This window comes from Spermophilus citellus (assembly GCF_964194105.1).
Source record: "Spermophilus citellus genome assembly, chromosome: 14".
NCBI lineage: Eukaryota > Metazoa > Chordata > Mammalia > Rodentia > Sciuridae > Spermophilus > Spermophilus citellus.
Window position 1 is genome coordinate 18,556,350 of NC_138194.1, and position 14,670 is coordinate 18,571,019.

Below are 14,670 nucleotides of genomic sequence, written 5' to 3' on the forward strand. Positions count from 1 at the left end.
TTTCACTCGGTTTTCTCCTATATGGATACATGTAGTTGGAACTCTAAATCAAACACGGTTTGTGCTAGCTCTTTGAAACTTGACACAATAAAGTAGTTCCAAGTTCTATCTCTATGGTTTGTTCCCTATTGATGTAGCCCTAAGCAGAGACTGGCGCAAATCACTTTCATGGAAAGGCGTTACCAAGCTTAAAAAAAACTTCGAGTTTCCTGAAATCTCAGCACACATTTTTTTCACCCAATCTTGATGACTCTTACAGGTAATGATCAGTATCCCAATGCCACTTGTCTCACCAAATTTCGTTCTTCTAGGTTAAACCGTTCGTTGGCTGTAGCAGTTTAAATTTTTAGGTTTCACTCGGTTTTCTCCTATATGGATACATGTAGTTGGAACTCTAAATCAAACACGGTTTGTGCTAGCTCTTTCAAACTTGACACAATAAAGTAGTTCCAAGTTCTATCTCTATGGTTTGTTCCCTATTGATGTAGCCCTAAGCAGAGACTGGCGCAAATCACTTTCATGGAAAGGGGTTACCAAGCTTAAAAAAACTTCGAGTTTCCTGAAATCTCAGCACACATTTTTTTCACCCAATCTTGATGACACTTACAGGTAATGATCAGTATCCCAATGCCACTTGGCTCACCAAATTTCGTTCTTCTAGGTTAAACCGTTCGTTGGCTTTAGCAGTTTAAATTTTTAGGTTTCACTCTGTTTTCTCTTATATGGATACATGTAGTTGGAACTCTAAATCAAACACGGTTTGTGCTAGCTCTTTCAAACTTGACACAATAAAGTAGTTCCAAGTTCTATCTCTATGGTGTGTTTCCTATTGATGTATCCCTAAGCAGAGACCAGCGCAAATCACTTTCATGGAAAGGGGTTGCCAAGCTTCCAAAAAACTAAGAGTTTCCTGAAATCTCAACACACATTTTTTCACCCAATCTTCATGACACTTTCAGGTAATGATCAGGACCCCAATCCACTTGGCTCACCTAATTTCGTTCTTCTAGGTTAAACCGTTCGTTGACAGTAACAGTTTTAATTTTTAGGCTTCACTCTGTTTTCTCCTATAAGGATACATGTATTTGGAACTCTAAATCAAACACGGTTTGTGCTAGCTCTTTGAAACTTGGCACAATAAAGTAGTTCCAAGTTCTATCTCTATGGTTTGTTTCCTATTGATGTAGCCCTAAGGAGAGACTGGCGCAAATCACTTTCATGGAAAGGGGTTGCCAAGCTTCCAAAAAACTAGAAGCTTCCTGAAATCACAGCACACATTTTTTCACCCAATCTTGATGACACTTTCAGGTAATGATCAGTACCCCAATCCCTGTTGGCTCAACAAATTTCGTTCTTCTAAGTTAAACCGTTAGTTGGCAGTAACAGTTTTAATTTTTAGGTTTCACTCTGTTTTCTCCTATAAGGATACATATACTTGGAAATCTAAATCAAACACGGTTTGTGCTAGATCTTTGAAACTTGACACAATAAAGTAGTTCCAAGTTCTATCTCTAAGGTTTATTTCCTATTGATGTAGCCCTAAGGAGAGACTGGCGCAAATCACTTTCATGAAAATGTGTCCAAGCTTCCAAAAAAACTACGAGTTTCCTGAAATCTCAGCACACATTTTTTCACCCAATCTTGATGACACTTTCAGGTAATTATCAGTACACCAATGCCACTTGGCTCACAAAATTTCGTTCTTCTAGGTTAAACCGTTCGTTGGCAGTAACAGTTTTAATTTTTAGGCTTCACTGTGTTTTCTCCTATAAGGATACATGTTGTTGGAACTCTAAATCAAACACGGTTTGTGCTAGCTCTTTGAAACTTGACACAATAAAGTATTTCCAAGTTCTATCTCTATGCTTTGTTTCCTATTGATGTAGACCTAAGCAGAGACTGGCGCAAATCACTTTCATGGAAAGGGGTTGCGAAGCTTCCAAAAAACTACGAGTTTCCTGAAATCTCAGCACACATTTTTTCCCAGAATCTTGATGACACTTTCAGGTAATGATCAGGACCCCAATCCCACTTGGCTCACCAAATTTCGTTCTTCTTGGTTAAACCGTTCGTTGGCAGTAACAGTTTTAATTTTTAGGTTTCACTCTGTTTTCTCCTATATGGATAAATGTATTTAAAACTCTAAATCAAACACGGTTTTTGCTAGCTCTTTGAAACTTGACACAATAAAGTAGTTCCAAGTTCTATCTCTATGGTTTGTTTCCTATTGATGTAGCCCTAAGCAAAGACTGGCGCAAATCACTTTCATGGAAAGGGGTTGCCAAACTTCCAAAAAACTTCCAGTTTCCTGAAATCTCAGCACACATTTTTTCACCCTATCTTGATGACACTTTCAGGTAATGATCAGTACCCCAATCCAACTTGGCTCACCAAATTTTGTTCTTCTAGGTTACACCGTTCGTTGGCAGTAACAGTTTTAATTTTTAGGCTTCAGTCTGTTTTCTCCTATATGGATACATGTAGTTGGAACTCTAAATCAAACACGGTTTTTGCTACCTCTTTGAAACTTGACACAATAAAGTAGTTGCAAGTTCTATCTCTATGGTTTGTGTCCTATTGATGTAGCCCTAAGCAAAGACTGGCGCAAATCACTTTCATGGAAAGGGGTTGCCAAGCTTCAAAAAAAATACGAGTTTCCTGAAATCTCAGCACACATTTTTGTCACCCAATCTTGAATACACTTTCAGGTAATGATCAGTACCCCAAACCCACTTGGCTCACCGAATTTCGTTCTTCTAGGTTAAACCGTTCGTTGGCAGTAAAAGTTTAAATTTTTAGGTTTCACTCGGTTTTCTCCTATATGGATACATGTAGTTGGAACTCTAAATCAAACACGGTTTGTGCTATCTCTTTGAAACTTGACACAATAAAGTAGTTCCAAGTTCTATCTCTATGGTTTGTTCCCTATTGATGTAGCTCTAAGCAGAGACTGGCGCAAATCACTTTCATGGAAAGGCGTTACCAAGCTTAAAAAAAACTTCGAGTTTCCTGAAATCTCAGCAAATTTTTTTCACCCAATCTTGATGACTCTTACAGGTAATGATCAGTATCCCAATGCCACTTGGCTCACAAAATTTCGTTCTTCTAGGTTAAACCGTTCGTTGGCTGTAGCAGTTTAAATTTTTAGGTTTCACTCTGTTTTCTCTTATATGGATACATGTAGTTGGAACTCTAAATCAAACACGGTTTGTGCTAGCTCAATAAAACTTGACACAATAAAGTAGTTCCAAGTTCTATCTCTATGGTTTGTGTCCTATTGATGTAGCCCTAAGCAAAGACTGGCGCAAATCACTTTCATGGAAAGGCGTTGCCAAGCTTCAAAAAAAATACGAGTTTCCTGAAATCTCAGCACACATTTTTGTCACCCAATCTTGAATACACTTTCAGGTAATGATCAGTACCCCAAACCCACATGGCTCACCGAATTTTGTTCTTCTAGGTTAAACCGTTCTTTGGCAGTAACTGTTTTAATTTTTAGGTTTCACTCGGTTTTCTCTTATATGGATACATGTAGTTGGAACTCTAAATCAAACACGGTTTGTGCTAGCTCTTTGAAACTTGACACAATAAAGTAGTTCCAAGTTCTATCTCTATGGTTTGTTTCCTATTGATGTAGACCTAAGCAGAGACTGGCGCAAATCACTTTCATGGAAAGGGGTTGCCAAACTTCCAAAAAACTTTGTGTTTCCTGAAATTTCAGCACACATTTTTTCACCCTATCTTGATGACACTTTCAGGTAATGATCAGTACCCCAATCCAACTTGGCTCACCAAATTTTGTTCTTCTAGGTTACACGGTTCGTTGGCAGTAACAGTTTTAATTTTTAGGCTTCACTCTGTTTTCTCTTATAAGGATACATGTAGTTGGAACTCTAAATCAAACACGGTTTGTGCTAGCTCTTTGAAACTTGACAAAATAAAGTAGTTCCAAGTTCTATCTCTATGGTTTGTTTCCTATTGATGTAGACCTAAGCAGAGACTGGCGCAAATCACTTTCATGGAAAGGGGTTGACAAGCTTCCAAAAAACTACGAGTTTCCTGAAATCTCAGCACACATTTTTTCCCAGAATCTTGATGACACTTTCAGGTAATGATCAGGACCCCAATCCCACTTGGCTCACCAAATTTCATTCTTCTAGGTTAAACCGTTCGTTGGCAGTAACAGTTTTAATTTTTAGGCTTCAGTCTGTTTTCTCCTATATGGATACATGTAGTTGGAACTCTAAATCAAACACGGTTTTTGCTAGCTCTTTGAAACTTGACACAATAAAGTAGTTCCAAGTTCTATCTCTATGGTTTGTGTCCTATTGATGTAGCCCTAAGCAAAGACTGGCGCAAATCACTTTCATGGAAAGGGGTTGCCAAGCTTCCAAAAAACTACGAGTTTCCTGCAATCTCAGCACACAATTTTTCCCAGAATCTTGATGACACTTTCAGGTAATGATCAGTACCCCAATCCCACTTGGCTCACCAAATTTCGTTCTTCTAGGCTAAACCGTTCTGTGGCAGTAACAGTTTTAATTTTTAGGCTTCACTCTGTTTTCTCCTATAAGGATACACATACTTGGAAATCTAAATCAAACACGGTTTGTGCTAGCTCTTTAAAACTGGACACAATAAAGTAGTTCCAATTTCTATCTCTATGGTGTGTTTCCTATTGATGTATCCCTAAGCAGACCCCGGCGCAAATCACTTTCATGGAAAGGGGTTTCCAAGCTTCCAAAAACTACGAGTTTCCTGAAATCTCAGCACACATTTTTTCACCCAATCTTGATGACACTTTCAGGTAATGATCAGTACCCCAATGCCACTTGGCTCACAAAATTTCGTTCTTCTAGGTTAAACAGTTCGTTGGCAGTAACAGTTTAAATTTTTAGGTTTTACTCTGTTTTCTCCTATATGGATACATGTAGTTGGAACTCTAAATCAAACACGGTTTGTGCTAGCTCTTTGAAACTTGACACAATAAAGTAGTTCCAAGTTCTATCTCTATGGTTTGTTTCCTATTGATGTAGCCCTAAGCAAAGACTGGCGCAAATCACTTTCATGGAAAGGGGTTGCCAAGCTTCCAAAAAACTACGAGTTTCCTGAAATCTCAGCACACATTTTTTCACCTAATCTTGATGACACTTACAGGTAATGATCAGTACCCCAATCCCACTTGGCTCACCGAATTTCGTTCTTCTAGGTTAAACCGTTCGTTGGCAGTAACAGTTTTAATTTTTAGGTTTCACTCGGTTTTCTCCTTTATGGATACATGTAGTTGGAACTCTAAATCAAACACGGTTTGTGCTAGCTCTTTGAAACTTGACACAATAAAGTAGTTCCAAGTTCTATCTCTATGGTTTGTTCCTTATTGATGTAGCCCTAAGCAGAGACTGGCGCAAATCACTTTCATGGAAAGGGGTTACCAAGCTTAAAAAAAACTTTGAGTTTCCTGAAATCTCAGCACACAGTTTTTTCACCCTTCTTGATGACACTTACAGGTAATGATGAGTACCCCAATGCCACTTGGCTCACCAAATTTCGTTCTTCTAGGTTAAACCATTCGTTGGCTGTAACAGTTTTAATTTTTAGGTTTCACTCTGTTTTCTCTTATATGTATACATGTAGTTGGAACTCTAAATCAAACACGGTTTGTGCTAGCTCTTTAAAACTTGACACAATAAAGTAGTTCCAAGTTCTATCTCTATGGTGTGTTTCCTATTGATGTATCCCTAAGCAGAGACCGGCGCAAATCACTTACATGGAAAGGGGTTTCCAAGCTTTCAAAAAACTACGATTTTCCTGAAATCTCAGCACACATTTTTTCACCCAATCTTGTTGACAATTTCATGTTGATCAGGACCCCAATCCCACTTGGCTCACCTAATTTCGTTCTTCTAGGTTAAACCGTTCCTTGGCAGTAGCAGTTTTAATTTTTAGGCCTCACTCTGTTTTCTCCTATAAGGATACATGTAGTTGGAACTCTAAATCAAACACGGTTTGTGCTAGCTCTTTGAAACTTGACACAATAAAGTAGTTCCAAGTTCTATCTCTATGGTTTGTTTCCTATTGATGTAGCCCTAAGCAAAGACTGGCGCAAATCACTTTCATGGAAAGGGGTTGCCAAGCTTCAAAAAAACTACGAGTTTCCTGAAATCTCAGCACACATTTTTTTCACCCAATCTTGATGACACTTTCAGGTAATGATCAGTACCCCAATCCCACTTGGATCACCAAATTTCGTTCTTCTAGATTCAACCGTTCGTTGGCAGTAACAGTTTAAATTTTTAGGCTTCACTCTGTTTTCTCCTATATGCATACATGTAGTTAAAACTCTAAATCAAACACGGTTTTTGCTAGCTCTTTGAAACTTGACACAATAAAGTTGTCCCAAGTTCTATCTCTATGGTTTGTGTCCTATTGATGTAGCCCTAAGGAGAGACTGGCGCAAATCACTTTCATTGCTTCCTATTCATGTAGCCCTAGGCAGAGACTGGCGCATATCACTTTCATGGAAAGGTGTTGCCAAGCTTCCAAAAAACTACGAGTTTCCTGAAATCTCAGCACACATTTTTTCACCCAATCTTGATGGCACTTACAGGTAATGTTCAGTACGGCAATGCCACTTGGCTCACCAAATTTCGTTCTTCTAGGTTAAACCGTTCGTTAGCAGTAACAGTTTTAATTTTTAGGTTTCACTCTGTTTTCTCCATAAGGATACATGTAGTTGGAACTCTAAATCAAATACGGTTTGTGCTAGCTCTTTAAAACTTGACCCAATAAATTATTTCCAAGTTCTATCTCTATGGTGTGTTTCCTATTGATGTATCCCTAAGCAGATCCCGGCGCAAATCACTTTCATGGAAAGGGGTTGCCAAGCTTCCAAAAAACTACGAGTTTCCTGAAATCTCAGCACACATTATTTTCACCCAATCTTGATGACACTTTCAGGTAATGATCAGGACCCCAATCCCACTTGGCTCACCTAATTTCGTTCTTCTAGGTTAAACCGTTCGTTGGCAGTAACAGTTTTAATTTTTTGGTTTCACTCGGTTTTCTCCTATATGGATACATGTAGTTGGAACTCTAAATCAAACACGGTTTGTGCTAGCTCTTTGAAACTTGACACAATAAGGTAGTTCCAAGTTCTATCTCTATAGTTTGTTTCCTATTGATGTAGCCCTAAGGAGAGACTGGCACAAATCACTTTCATGAAAAGGGGTTGCAAGCTTCCAAAAAAACTACGAGTTTCCTGAAATCTCAGCACACATTTTTTCAACCAATCTTGATGACACTTTCAGGTAGTGATCAGTACCCCAATGCCACTTGGCTCACCATATTTCGTTCTTCTAGCTTAAACGGTTCGTTGGCAGTAACAGTTTTAATTTTTAGTTTTCACTCTGTTTTCTCCTATATGGATACATGTAGTGGGAAGTCTAAATCAAACACGGTTTGTGCTAGCTCTTTGAAACTTGACACAATAAAGTAGTTCCAAGTTCTATCTCTATGGTTTGTTTCCTATTGATGTAGCCCTAAGGAGAGACTGGCGCAAATCACTTTCATGAAGAGGGGTTGCCAATCTTCCAATATAACTACGAGTTTCCTGAAATCTCAGCACACATTTTTTCCCAGAATCTTGATGACACTTTCAGGTAATGATCAGGACCCCAATCCCTCTTGGCTCACCAAATTTCGTTCTTCTAGGTTAAACCGTTCGTTGGCAGTAACAGTTTTAATATTTAGGCTTCAGTCTGTTTTCTCGTATATGGATACATGTAGTTGGAACTCTAAATCAAACACGGTTTTTGCTAGCTCTTTGAAACTTGACACAATAAAGTAGTTCCTAGTTCTATCTCTATGGTTTGTGTCCTATTGATGTAGCCCTAAGGAGAGACTGGCGCAAATCACTCATGAAAAGGGGTTGCCAAGCTTCTAAAATAACTACAAGTTTCCTGAAATCTCAGCACACATTTTTTCACCCAATCTTGATGACACTTTCAGGTAATGATTAGTACCCCAATGCCACTTGGCTCACAAAATTTCGTTCTTCTAGGTTAAACCGATCGTTGGCAGTAACAGTTTAAATTTTTAGGTTTTACTCTGTTTTCTCCTATATGGATACATGTAGTTGGAACTCTAAATCAAACACGGTTTGTGCTAGCTCTTTGAAACTTGACACAATAAAGTAGTTCCAAGTTCTATCTCTATGGTTTGTTTCCTATTGATGTAGCCCTAAGCAAAGACTGGCGCAAATCAGTTTCATGGAAAGGGGTTGCCAAACTTCCAAAAAACTACGAGTTTCCTGAAATCTCAGCACACATTTTTTCACCTAATCTTGATGACACTTACAGGTAATGATCAGGACCCCAATCCCTCTTGGCTCACCAAATTTCGTTCTTCTAGGTTAAACCGTTCGTTGGCAGTAACAGTTTTAATTTTTATGCTTCAGTCTGTTTTCTCGTATATAGATACATGTAGTTGGAACTCTAAATCAAACACGGTTTTTGCTAGCTCTTTGAAACTTGACACAATAAAGTAGTTCCAAGTTCTATCTCTATGGTTTGTGTCCTATTGATGTAGCACTAAGGAGAGACTGGCGCAAATCACTTTCATGAAAAGGGGTTGCCAAGCTTCCAAAATAACTACGAGTTTCCTGAAATCTCAGCACACATTTTTCCCAGAATCTTGATGACACTTTCAGGTAATGATCAGGACCCCATTCCCTCTTGGCTCACCAAATTTCGTTCTTCTAGGTTAAACCGTTCGTTGTCAGTAACAGTTTAAATTTTTAGGTTTTACTCTGTTTTCTCCTATATGGATACATGTAGTTGGAACTCTAAATCAAACACGGTTTTTGCTAGCTCTTTGAAACTTGACACAATAAAGTAGTTCCAAGTTCTATCTCTATGGTTTGTTTCCTATTGATGTAGCCCTAAGCAAAGACTGGCACAAATCACTTTCATGGAAAGGGGTTGCCAAGCTTCCAAAAAACTACGAGTTTCCTGAAATCTCAGCACACATTTTTTTACCCAATCTTGATGGCACTTACAGGTAATGATAAGTACCCCAATCCCACTTGGCTCACCAAATTTCGTTCTTCTAGTTTAAACCGTTCGTTGGCAGTAACAGTTTTAATTTTTAGGTTTCACTCTGTTTTCTCCTATATGGATACATGTAGTTGGAACTCTAAATCAAACACAGGTTGTGCTAGCTCTTTGAAACTTGACACAATAAAGTAGTTCCAAGTTCTATCTCTATGGTTTGTTTCCTATTGATGTAGACCTAAGCAGAGACTGGCGCAAATCACTTTCATGGAAAGGGGTTGCCAAGCTTCCAAAAAACTACGAGTTTCCTGAAATCTCAGCACACATTTTTTCCCAGAATCTTGATGACACTTTCACGTAATAATCAGGACCCCAATCCCACTTGGCTCACCGAATTTCGTTCTTCTAGGTTAAACCGTTCGTTGGCAGTAACAGTTTTAATTTTTAGGCTTCACTCTGTTTTCTCCTATAAGGATACATGTAGTTGGAACTCTAAATCAAACACGGTTTGTGCTAGCTCTTTGAAACTTGACACAATAAATTAGTTCCAAGTTCTATCTCTATGGTTTGTTTCCTATTGATGTAGACCTAAGCAGAGACTGGCGCAAATCACTTTAATGGAAAGGGGTTGCCAAGCTTCCAAAAATCTACGAGTTTCCTGCAATCTCAGCACACATTTTTTTCCCAGAAACTTGATGACACTTTCAGGTAATGATCAGTACCCCAATCCCACTTGGCTCACCAAATTTCGTTCTTCTAGGCTAAACCGTTCGTTGGCAGTAACAGTATTAATTTTTAGGCTTCACTCTGTTTTCTCCTATAAGGATACACATACTTGGAAATCTAAATCATACACGGTTTGTGCTAGATCTTTGAAACTTGACACAATAAAGTAGTTCCAAGTTCTATCTCAATGGTTTGTTTCCTATTGATGTAGCCCTAAAGAGAGACTGGCGCAAATCACTTTCATGAAAAGGGTATGCCAAGCTTCCAAAAAAACTACGAGTTTCCTGAAATCTCAGCACACATTTTTTCACCCAATCTTGATGGCACTTACAGGTAATGATCAGTACCCCAATGCCACTTGGCTCACCAAATTTCGTTCTTCTAGGTTAAACCGTTCGTTAGCAGTAACAGTTTTAATTTTTAGGTTTCACTCTGTTTTCTCCTATAAGGATACATGTAGTTGGAACTCTAAATCAAACACGGTTTGTGCTAGCTCTTTGAAACTTGACACAATAAAGTAGTTCCAAGTTCTATCTCTATTCTTTGTTTCCTATTGATGTAGCCCTAAGCAAAGACTGGCGCAAATCACTTTCATGGAAAGGGGTTGCCAAACTTCCAAAATCTTCGATTTTCCTGAAATATCAGCACACATTTTTTCAACATATCTTGATGACACTTTCAGGTAATGATCAGGACTCCAATCCCACTTGGCTCACCTAATTTCGTTCTTCTAGGTTAAACCGTTAGTTGGCAGTAACAGTTTTAATTTTTAGGCTTCACTCTGTATTCTCCTATAAGGATAAATGTAGTTGGAACTCTAAATCAAACACGGTTTGTGCTAGCTCTTTGAAACTTGACACAATAAATTAGTTCCAAGTTCTATCTCTATGGTTTGTTTCCTATTGATGTAGACCTAAGCAGAGACTGGCGCAAATCACTTTAATGGAAAGGGGTTGCCAAGCTTCCAAAAAATTACGAGTTTCCTGCAATCTCAGCACACATTTTTTCCCAGAAACTTGATGACACTTTCAGTTAATGATCAGGACCCCAATCCCACTTGACTCACCAAATTACGTTCTTCTAGGTTAAACCGTTCGTTGGCAGTAACAGTTTTAATTTTTAGGCTTCAGTTTGTTTTCTCCTATATGGATACATGTAGTTGGAACTCTAAATCAAACACGGTTTTTGCTAGCTCTTTGAAACTTGACACAATAAAATAGTTCCAAGTTCTATCTCTTTGGTTTGTTTCCTATTGATGTAGCCCTAAGCAGAGACTGGCGCAAATCACTTTCCTGGAAAGGGGTTGCAAGGTTCCAAAAAACTACGAGTTTCCTGAAGTCTCAGCACACATTTTTTTCTTCAATCTTGATGACACTTTCAGGTAATGATCAGTACCCCAATCCCACTTGGCTCACCAAATTTCGTTATTCTAGGCTAAACCGTTCGTTGGCAGTAACAGTTTTAATTTTTAGGCTTCACTCTGTTTTCTCCTATAAGGAAACACATACTTGGAAATCTAAATCAAACACGGTTTGTGCTAGATCTTTGAAACTTGATACAATAAAGTAGTTCCAAGTTCTATCTCTATGGTTTGTTTCCTATTGATGTAGCCCTAAAGAGAGACTTGCACAAATCACTTTCATGAAAAGGGTTTGCCAAGCTTCCAAAAAAACTACGAGTTTCCTGAAATCTCAGCACACATTTTTTCACCCAATCTAGATGACACTTTCAGGTAATGATCAGTACCCCAATCCCACTTGGCTCACAAAATTTCGTTCTTCTAGGTTAAACAGTTCGTTGGCAGTAACAGTTTAAATTTTTAGGTTTTACTCTGTTTTCTCCTATATGGATACATGTAGTTGGAACTCTAAATCAAACACGGTTTCTGCTAGCTCTTTGAAACTTGACACAATAAAGTAGTTCCAAGTTCTATCTCTATGTTTTGTTTCCTATTGATGTAGACCTAAGCAGAGACCGGCGCAAATCACTTCATTGAAAGGGGTTGCCAAGCTTCCAAAAACTACGAGTTTCCTGAAATCTAAGCACTCATTTTTTCACCTAATCTTGATGACACTTACACGTAATGATCAGTACTCCAATCCCACTTGGCTCACCGAATTTCGTTCTTCTAGGTTAAACCGTTCATTGGCAGTAACAGTTTTAATTTTTAGGTTTTCTCGGTTTTCTCCTATATGGATATATGTAGTTGGAACTCTAAATCAAACACGGTTTGTCTAGCTCTTTGAAACTTGACACAATAAAGTAGTTCCAAGTTCTATCTCTATGGTTTGTTTCCTATTGATGTAGCCCTATGAGGAGACTGTTGCAAATCACTTTCAGTGAAAGGATTTGCCAATCTTCCAAAAAACTTCGAGTTTCCTGAAATCTCAGCACACATTTTTTCCCAAAACCTTGATGACACTTACAGGTAATGATCAGTACCGCAATGCCACTTGGCCCACCAAATTTCGTTCTTCTAGGTTAAACAGTTCGTTGGCAGTAACAGTTTTAATTTTTAGGTTTCACTCTGTTTTCTCCTATATGGATACATGTAGTTGGAACTCTAAATCAAACACGGTTTGTGCTAGCTCTTTGAAACTTGACACAATAAAGTAGTTCCAAGTTCTATCTCTATAGTTTGTTTCCTATTGATGTAGCCCTAAGCAGAGACTGGCGCAAATCACTTTCATGGAATGGGGTTCCCAAGCTTCCAAAAAACTACGAGTTTCCTGAAATCTCAGCACACATTTTTTAACCCAATCTTGATGGCACTTACAGGTAATGTTCAGTACGGCAATGCCACTTGGCTCACCAAATTTCGTTCTTCTAGGTTAAACCATTCGTTGGCAGTAACAGTTTTAATTTTTAGGTTTCACTCTGTTTTCTCCTATATGGATACATGTAGTTGGAACTCTAAATCAAACACGGTTTGTGCTAGCTCTTTGAAACTTGACACAATAAAGTAGTTCCAAGTTCTATCTCTATGTTTTGTTTCCTATTGATGTAGCCCTAAGCAGAGACTGGCACAAATCACTTTCATGGAAAGAGGTTGCCAAGCTTCCAAAAAACTACGAGTTTCCTGAAATCTGATCAAACATTTTTACCCCCAATCTTGATGACATTTTCAGGTAATGATCAGGACCCCAATCCCACTTGGCTCACCAAAGTTCATTCTTAAAGGTTAAACCGTTCGTTGGCAGTAACAGTTTTAATTTTTAGGTTTCACTCTGTTTTCTCCTATATGGATACATGTAGTTGGAACTCTAAATCAAACACGGTTTCTGCTAGCTCTTTGAAACTTGACAAAATAAAGTAGTTCCAAGTTCTGTCTCTATGGTTTGTTTCCTATTGATGTAGCCCTAAGCAGAGACTGGCGCAAATCACTTTCATGGAAAGGGTTTGCCAAGCTTCCAAAAAATTACGAGTTTCCTGAATCTCAGCACACATTTTTTCACCCAATCTTGATGGCACTTACAGGTAATGATAAGTACCCCAATGCCACTTGGCTCACCAAATTTTGTTCTTCTAGGTTAATCCGTTCGTAGGCAGTAACAGTTTTAAGTTTAAGGTTTCACTCTGTTTTCTCCTATATGGATACATGTCGTTGGAACTCTAAATCAAACACGGTTTGTGCTAGCTCTTTGAAACTTGACACAATAAAGTAGTTCCAAGTTCTATCTCTATGGTTTGATTCCTATTGATGTAGCCCTAAGCAGAGACTGGCACAAATCACTTACATGGAAAGGGGTTGCCAAGCTTCCAAAAAACTACGAGTTTCCTGAAATCTCAGCACACATTTTTTCACCCAATCTTGATGGCACTTACAGGTAATGTTCAGTACGGCAATGCCACTTGGCTCACCAAATTTCGTTCTTCTAGTTTAAACGGTTCGTTGGCAGTAACAGTTTTAATTTTTAGGTTTCACTCTGTTTTCTCCTATATGGATACATGTAGTTGGAACTCTAAATCAAACACGATTTGTGCTAGCTCTTTGAAACTTGACACAATAAAGTAGTTCCAAGTTCTATCTCTATGGTTTGTTTCCTATTAATGTAGCCCTAAGCACAGACCGGCGCAAATCACTTTCATGGAAAGGGGTTGCCAAGTTCCAAAAAGTATGAGTTTCCTGAAATCTCAGCACACATTTTTTTCACCCAATCTTGACGACACTTTCAGGTAATGATCAGTACCCCAATCCCACTTGGCTCACCAAATTTCGTTCTTCTAGGTTATAATGTTCATTGGCAGTAACTGTTTTAATTTTTAGGTTTCACTCTGTTTTCTCCTAAATGGATACATGTAGTTGGAACTCTAAATCAAATACGGTTTGTGCTAGCTCTCTGAAACTTGACACAATAAAGTAGTTCCAAGTTCTATCTCTATGGTTTGTTTCCTATTAATGTAGCCCTAAGGAGAGACTGGCGCAAATCACTTTCACGGAAAGGGATTGCCAAGCTTCCAAAAAACTACGAGTTTCCTGAAATCTCAGCACATATTTTTTCACCCAATCTTGATGACACTGTCAGGTAATGATCTGTACCCCAAAGCCACTTGGCTCACCAAATTTCGTTCTTCAAGGTTAAACCGTTCATTGGCACTAACAGTTTTAATTTTTAGGTTTTACTGTGTTTTCTCCTATATGGATACATGTATTTGGAACTCTAAATCAAACACGGTTTGTGATAGCTCTTTGAAACTTGACACAATAAAGTAGTTCCAAGTTCTATCTCTATGTTTTGTTTCCTATTGATGTAGACCTAAGCAGAGACTGGCACAAATCACTTTCATAGACTGGGGTTGCCAAGCTTCCAAAAACTACGAGTTTCCTGAAATCTCTTCACATATTTTTTCCCCCAATCTTGATGACATTTTCAGGTAATGATCAGTACCCCAA